This window comes from Hypomesus nipponensis, chromosome 7 (assembly GCF_054491055.1).
Source record: "Hypomesus nipponensis isolate SF chromosome 7, ASM5449105v1, whole genome shotgun sequence".
NCBI lineage: Eukaryota > Metazoa > Chordata > Actinopteri > Osmeriformes > Osmeridae > Hypomesus > Hypomesus nipponensis.
The window spans coordinates 17242501-17250000 of record NC_140367.1 but is presented as its reverse complement, the minus strand read 5'-3'; the positions used below and the strand labels follow the sequence as shown (position 1 = coordinate 17250000).

The 7500-nt window shown below is 46.3% G+C and overlaps 6 non-coding genes and 1 pseudogene across 6 annotated transcripts in view; all 7 read left to right on the top strand.

Annotated features, from left to right (window-relative positions):
• The window catches only part of LOC146281314 (5S ribosomal RNA), a 119-nt gene extending 46 nt beyond the window's left edge, over positions 1-73 (top strand). Inside the window, exon 1 of the ribosomal RNA XR_014764221.1 lies at positions 1-73. This exon is cut by the window's left edge and continues 46 nt beyond it. This is a non-coding gene — a ribosomal RNA (5S ribosomal RNA).
• Positions 74-247: 174 nt separating this feature from the next.
• On the top strand, positions 248-366 carry LOC146281313 (5S ribosomal RNA). The gene has a single exon (XR_014764219.1). It is a non-coding gene; the product is annotated as a 5S ribosomal RNA (ribosomal RNA).
• Positions 367-540: 174 nt separating this feature from the next.
• LOC146281312 (5S ribosomal RNA) lies at positions 541-659 on the top strand. The gene has a single exon (XR_014765433.1). It is a non-coding gene; the product is annotated as a 5S ribosomal RNA (ribosomal RNA).
• A 166-nt stretch (positions 660-825) lies between these two features.
• LOC146281311 (5S ribosomal RNA) lies at positions 826-944 on the top strand. Its single transcript, XR_014764735.1, has one exon. It is a non-coding gene; the product is annotated as a 5S ribosomal RNA (ribosomal RNA).
• Positions 945-1128: 184 nt separating this feature from the next.
• LOC146281310 (5S ribosomal RNA) lies at positions 1129-1247 on the top strand. The gene has a single exon (XR_014764218.1). It is a non-coding gene; the product is annotated as a 5S ribosomal RNA (ribosomal RNA).
• A 170-nt stretch (positions 1248-1417) lies between these two features.
• Positions 1418-1526, top strand: LOC146281309 (5S ribosomal RNA; annotated as a pseudogene).
• A 166-nt stretch (positions 1527-1692) lies between these two features.
• LOC146281308 (5S ribosomal RNA) lies at positions 1693-1811 on the top strand. Its single transcript, XR_014764217.1, has one exon. It is a non-coding gene; the product is annotated as a 5S ribosomal RNA (ribosomal RNA).
• The last annotated feature ends 5689 nt before the right edge of the window (positions 1812-7500 follow it).

Here is a 7500-nt window from a genome sequence, read left to right as displayed (position 1 = left end):
GGAAGCTAAGCAGGGTCGGGCCTGGTTAGTACTTGGATGGGAGACCGCCTGGGAATACCAGGTGCTGTATGCTCTTTTGCTCATTCACTTAGAAACTGACATCTTGCAATATGCACAAGTAGTCCTACATGAAAGGGGCTGGAAGCTGTTTTCATTTTGACACGAGAGAGAGAGAGAGAGAGACTACCTTGCATTGTCAATTGCTAAATCTGTATATGGATAAGTAGCCTATGGTTGTCAACTTATTTCGTACGGCCATACCAGCCTGGCAACGCCCGATCTCGTCTGATCTCGGAAGCTAAGCAGGGTCGGGCCTGGTTAGTACTTGGATGGGAGACCGCCTGGGAATACCAGGTGCTGTATGCTCTTTTGCTCATTCACTTAGAAACTGAAATCTTGCAATATGCACAAGTAGTCCTTCATGAAAGGGGCTGGAAGCTGTTTTCATTTTGACACGAGAGAGAGAGAGAGAGAGACTACCTTGCATTGTCAATTGCTAAATCTGTATATGGATAAGTAGCCTATGGTTGTCAACTTATTTAGTACGGCCATACCATCCTGGCAACGCCCGATCTCGTCTGATCTCGGAAGCTAAGCAGGGTCGGGCCTGGTTAGTACTTGGATGGGAGACCGCCTGGGAATACCAGGTGCTGTTTGCTCATTCACTTAGAAACTGAAATCTTGCAATATGCACAAGTAGTCCTTCATGAAAGGGGCTGGAAGCTGTTTTCATTTTGACACGAGAGAGAGAGAGAGAGAGACCACCTTGCATTGTCAATTGCTAAATCTGTATATGGATAAGTAGCCTATGGTTGTCAACTTATTTCGTACGGCCATACCAGCCTGGCAACGCCCGATCTCGTCTGATCTCGGAAGCTAAGCAGGGTCGGGCCTGGTTAGTACTTGGATGGGAGACCGCCTGGGAATACCAGGTGCTGTGTGCTCTTTTGCTCATTCACTTAGAAACTGACATCTTGCAATATGCACAAGTAGTCCTACATGAAAGGGGCTGGAAGCTGTTTTCATTTTGACACGAGAGAGAGAGAGAGAGAGAGAGAGAGAGACTACCTTGCATTGTCAATTGCTAAATCTATATATGGATAAGTAGCCTATGGTTGTCAACTTATTTCGTACGGCCATACCAGCCTGGCAACGCCCGATCTCGTCTGATCTCGGAAGCTAAGCAGGGTCGGGCCTGGTTAGTACTTGGATGGGAGACCGCCTGGGAATACCAGGTGCTGTATGCTCTTTTGCTCATTCACTTAGAAACTGAAATCTTGCAATATGCACAAGTAGTCCTTCATGAAAGGGGCTGGAAGCTGTTTTCATTTTGACACGAGAGAGAGAAAGAGACCACCTTGCATTGTCAATTGTTAAATCTGTATATGGATAAGTAGCCTATGGTTGTCAACTTATTTCGTAAGGCCATACCAGCCTGGCAACGCCTGATCTCGGAAGCTAAGCAGGGTCGGGCCTGGTTAGTACTTGGATGGGAGACCGCCTGGGAATACCAGGTGCTGTATGCTCTTTTGCTCATTCACTTAGAAACTGACATCTTGCAATATGCACAAGTAGTCCTTCATGAAAGGGGCTGGAAGCTGTTTTCATTTTGACACGAGAGAGAGAGACTACCTTGCATTGTCAATTGCTAAATCTGTATATGGATAAGTAGCCTATGGTTGTCAACTTATTTCGTACGGCCATACCAGCCTGGCAACGCCCGATCTCGTCTGATCTCGGAAGCTAAGCAGGGTCGGGCCTGGTTAGTACTTGGATGGGAGACCGCCTGGGAATACCAGGTGCTGTATGCTCTTTTGCTCATTCACTTAGAAACTGAAATCTTGCAATATGCACAAGTAGTCCTTCATGAAAGGGGCTGGAAGCTGTTTTCATTTTGACACGAGAGAGAGAGAGAGAGAGAGAGAGAGAGAGACCACCTTGCATTGTCAATTGCTAAATCTGTATATGGATAAGTAGCCTATGGTTGTCAACTTATTTCGTACGGCCATACCAGCCTGGCAACGCCTGATCTCGGAAGCTAAGCAGGGTCGGGCCTGGTTAGTACTTGGATGGGAGACCGCCAGGTGCTGTATGCTCTTTTGCTCATTCACTTAGAAACTGAAATCTTGCAATATGCACAAGTAGTCCTTCATGAAAGGGGCTGGAAGCTGTTTTCATTTTGACACGAGAGAGAGAGAGAGAGACCACCTTGCATTGTGAATTGCTAAATCTGTATATGGATAAGTAGCCTATGGTTGTCAACTTATTTCGTACGGCCAAACCAGCCTGGCAACGCCCACTTTTGTGACAAACCAGGAAGTGAGTGCGCAGAGAGCAGGTGGAGAGTGTTTGTTCATAGTGCGTTTTTGTTGATAAACGGTGTCATTTTGTTTCTTTCTGTCATTTTTTGTCCGTAAATAGTGTTGTGTTTTTGTTAGTTGTCTTTCCCCCAGCAGCTGTTGCTGTTTGGGGGACTTTTTACGTTTTATGTCGCGGACGGCTAGCATGGCTACGAACAATGGACCGGATCTAACAATGGAACAGCACATGGACAAAGGTAGTGAAGGAGGATTGGATGGACAAACGAAAGACAAAGAAACATCTAACGGAACAAAGGTGCCGATTGAAAGTAGACCAACGGAGAGAGTCAAAGACGGTGAGAGAGAAAAATATGGAAAGGAGTTGACTGTGGAAGTGGTGGTGGAAGGAACTGAAAATATTTCCACAATGGACTTGTGCAAGGAGGTAAAGAAGCAGTGTGGAGTGGTGCTTGGCTGCAGGACGAGAGGTGACAGGAAATATGAGCTCACTATGAAAGACATTGACGGAAAGGTGAAGCTCATGGATGGCATCAGAGTGAGAGGGGCTCTGGTGCATGGCAGTGACATTGTGAATAATGAGATGGTGGTGTCATTCATCAACCTGCCGGTGTATTTGCAGGATTGGAAAATTATAGCGAGACTGGAGGAGTGGGGAGTACAGGCCATCTCGACTGTTAAGCGTCGGGTGTGGCCGGGAACGGAGATTGTGGATGGGACGCGTTTTTTAAAGGTGCGTTTCACGGAGCAGGTCCGTTCGCTCCCATACTCCACCAAGTTTGAGACATTGAGAGGCACTGAATACTTTAGGGTTATCCATGACCGGCAGGTGAGAGTCTGTCGGTTGTGCATCAAGCCGGGGCATATTTTTAAGGACTGCCCAGAATTCAAATGTTTCCGCTGTGGCAAGGCTGGGCACTACGCAAGGGAGTGCGTCCAGAGGAACGCGGAGGAAGAGGATGTGGAAGGGAGCAAGCGGGGACAGGACGTCCAGACCATAGAGCTGAACGAGGAGGAAGGAGAGGAATTGGCTGATGAGGAGGAGGAGGGAGGCAGGGAGCTCAATACAGGACAGAGCTCGGGAGCAGAGGATGTGAGCGTGGTTGGAGGGGACGACGGGGACCAGGACGACACCCAGGACGAGCTGGACGATGGGATGGAGCATGAGGAAGGGGCTGAGGAGAGCATGGAGCAAGGAGCTGGCAGGAAGCAGGAGAGGGCCGGAGCGACAGCTACGGCGGAGAAGCGGCGGAAAGCATTGGAGAAAAGAAGGGAGAGAGGTGAGGGCGAGCCGCGGCTGGAGGGGCTGCCACAGAGGAATGTGGGCTACAAAGTGCGAAAGAAGGTTGAGGAGGAGGAGGCTTTGAAAGGCGCAGTAAAAGGCGCATTCATTCAGGCGCAACGACGGCGGGACGGGAGGGACGCTGAGAAGGACCAAAGACGGGGGCTGCAGAGTGGCGAACAGCTGGGAGATGGCAAGTGACAATTTTAACATGATTGGTTTCATTTATTTCTTTTTTGGTTTAGCTCTCATGACCACTGTAACGTCTGTAAATGTTAATGGCCTAAGAGCCAGAAGGAAAATGAAGGAACTGGTGTATGTATATAGGAGTGACATTATGTGTATACAGGAAACAAACTGGGATGAGGACAAGGTGAAGGAAATGAGGGAGGAATGGGAAGGTGACATGTTTTATAATAATGGGGCTAGGAATGCACGGGGGGTGGCGATTTTAATTAAGAAGGATAAAGTGGAAGAGGCCAGGGAGGTGTACAGGGATGAGACAGGGCGTCTTTTAGTCATAGAGTTCAGATTTAGGGAGGAAGATTTTAGATTAATAAATGTATATGTGCCAAACATAGAGGTAGATAAGAGAGGGGTACTACAGGAGTTAGAGGGGTTGGTGACTGAGAGGTGCATACTAGTGGGGGATTTCAATATTAAATGTAGTAGATTAGATGTAGGGAAGGGGGTAGAATTTAGGTGGGAAATGTCAAGGGGTATGTTACTTAATATGATGAGGGACAAAGGATTGATAGATGTTTGGAGACATGAGCATCCGGACATGAGGGAATTCACGAGGAGACAGATGAGGGAAGGCTTTTTGAAACAGAGTAGGATAGATTTAGTTTTAGTACAGGGGGACATGATAGGTTATGTGGATAGTATAAGACACCAGGGAAATAGCTTTAGTGATCATGATGCAGTTAGGTTTAGAATTAAGGTAGGGCAAGAGGAGGTAGGAGGAGGATTGTGGATATTGAATGCAGGGTATATTGAGGAGGAAGAGTATGAGCAGCAGATTAGGGAGTTATTAGGTAGGGAAACGGAGAGGGTAGAAGAGTATAGGGGGGTTGATAGGGTGGATGAGAGTGTAGGGGAGAGATGGGAGGTGGTGAAGGATATGATTAAATCAATCAGTATCAGGTATAGTAGGAAAAGGAAAAGAAGGAGGGCGAAGGAAGAACAGGGTTTGAGGGAAAGGTTGAGGGTGGAGTTAATGAGGGCCGAGGATGAGGAGGGGTATAGTATGGAGAGTTATTTAGAGGCAAAAATGGATTTAGATAGGTTTGAGAGGGAAACATGTAGAGGGGCAATTTTGAGGAGTAAGGCGGTATATGCTCTGGAGGGGGAGAAATGTACCGGATATTTCTTAGGGCTGGAGAAGAGAAAGCAGAGTAGGACATACATACATGAAATCAATAATAAGGAGGGGGTGACAACAAATGACTACGTGGAGATACTGGAGAGGGTGCAGGAGTTTTATGGGGAATTGTATCAGAGAGGAGGAGTGGATGAGGGTAGCATGGAGGAGGTGTTGGATAGTGTGGAAAGTGAGTTAGGGGAGATGGATAGGGGGTGGTGTGACAGAGAAATTAATGTGGCAGAGGTGTTAGACGCGATAGGGGGACTGAACAGTGGGAAGAGCCCGGGGAGTGATGGGATAGGGATAGAGTTTTATAAAGTGTATAAAGACGAGGTAGCACCAGTTTTAGTGGAAGTGTTTAGAGGGATGGAGAGAACAGGGATAGTACAGAGTAGGATGGTGGAGGGGGTCATCACTATATTATACAAGAAGGGAAGTAAATTAGATTTGGGGAATTATAGGCCACTTAGTTTGTTGAATGTAGATTACAAAATACTGACCAAATTGTTAGCAAATAGGATGAAGAGAGTCATAGGGGAGATAGTGCAGCCAACTCAGAGTTACAGTGTGCCAGGTAGGGATATTGCGGATACGATAGGGACAGTGAGGGATGTAATAGAACACCTGAAAAGAGATAGGAAAGGGGGGGTGGTGATAGGGATAGACTGGAATAAGGCATTTGATAGAGTAGAGCATGAGTTTTTGTATAGGGTATTGGGGAAGGTTGGGTTTGGAGAAAGGATGGTGGGTTGGGTGAGGAGGTTATATGGGAGTGCTAGGAGCTGTGTAAAGGTTAACGGAGTGTTGACCGATAGTTTTGAGGTAGGGAGGTCTGTGAGGCAGGGATGTCCTCTATCTGCACTATTGTATGCCATCTGTGCAGAGCCTCTGGCCGCATTGATTAAGAGGGATCACGGGGTGAAAGGGATTGGGCTGCCATGTGGAGGGGTCTGTGTCATCAATCAATATGCAGATGATACTACATTCACAGTGAGGGATGGTGGAAGTGTTAGGAGGGTTTTGGAGCTGGTGGAGCAATACGGACAGGCGTCAGGGGCAAAGATAAATAAGGACAAATCTGAAATTATGTATGTAGGAGAGGTTGAGAGGGAGGAGGTGGGGTTAAGGGTGGAGGAGAGATACATCAAGGTGTTGGGAGTGCACTTGGGGGTGGCCAGTAAGGAGGCAAGAGATGTGACATGGACAGGGGTAATCAACAAAATAAGAACTGTATGTGCATCGTGGAGGGGGAGAAAACTGAAACTGAAAGGGAAAGTGATTATTGTAAACAGTTTGCTATTGTCAGTGTGTGTCTATGTGATGACTGTCCTTGATATGCCAGACTGGGTTATGAATGCTTTAAACAAAGTAGTGTGCGATTTTATATGGGAAGGGAAAGGGGTTAAAATAGCTAGGCACACTCTGGTGGGGAAATGGTGGGAGGGAGGTCTGAACCTTGTGGACTTAGAAGCTAAAAGGTCTGCAATTAGAATTAAAACGGTGAAAAAATACATGGTGGGAAGATGGAATTATGGGTGGAAGGAAATGTTAAAGAAATATGTTGATGATGTGGGCGGGATGGGTGATAATGCGTGGTACATGGGGTTCAAGCAATCGATGACGGTTGGAATACCAGAGATTTACAGGGAGGTGTTGGAGGCGTGGAGGAGGTTTCTACCAAAGGTCGAATATCAATGTGAGGAGTTGAAGGTGTTTGTTAATCTACCTTTGTTTTTAAATGAGAAGTTCAAGCAAAACCTGAAAACATTGTATGAACCCACATTTTTTGCGGGGGGATTGAGGCAAGTCAAAGACATCATTTATGAGGTGATTCCAGGGTTCCTCAGGGACGAATGTATCTATGATGCAGTATGTGGGATGGATGGGATGGAGAACAGAGGGAAGGTTTCTGAAATGTACAGAAACATCAAGGCAAGCATACCTTCAGAATGGTCCACGCTCTTGGGAAAAGAATGTGTAGGGAATAAAGAGGAATGTATGCCTGTGATGTATGTGAGGGAGGGAGAAGAGAAGTGCTCGATGGACAGTATGAGTGTGAAAAAATTGTATGGTTGGCTCATTGAGGATGTTTTTAAAGAGCCAGCGGCGGTGAAGGTGTGGCACAGGGTGTTTGCAGAGTTGGAGGTCAAGAAAATCTGGACAAACTTGAACATAAAATATAACACTATTGAATGTGAAAATAACGACTTCCTGATGAGACACAACAGAATATACACAAATGTGGTGCTACATGCTATTAATAATGAGGTGAATATAATGTGTGATGTGTGTAATGGTGGTCATGAGAGCTTTTTACATTATTTTTTGGATTGTGGTGAGTTGGTTGATTTCTTTGTTTTTCTTAAGGCCTTGTTGGTGGATAACTGGAGTTGGGAGTTGGACTTGGAGGAGGGGTGGAGGCCTTTGTTTTTATTTGGGGTGTTTGCTAAGAGCAAGAAAGAAAATCTCTGTTTAATTAACTTTGTTTTAAGTCACGCCAGATATGCTGTGGTACTACGACGGAACTTTGCCCA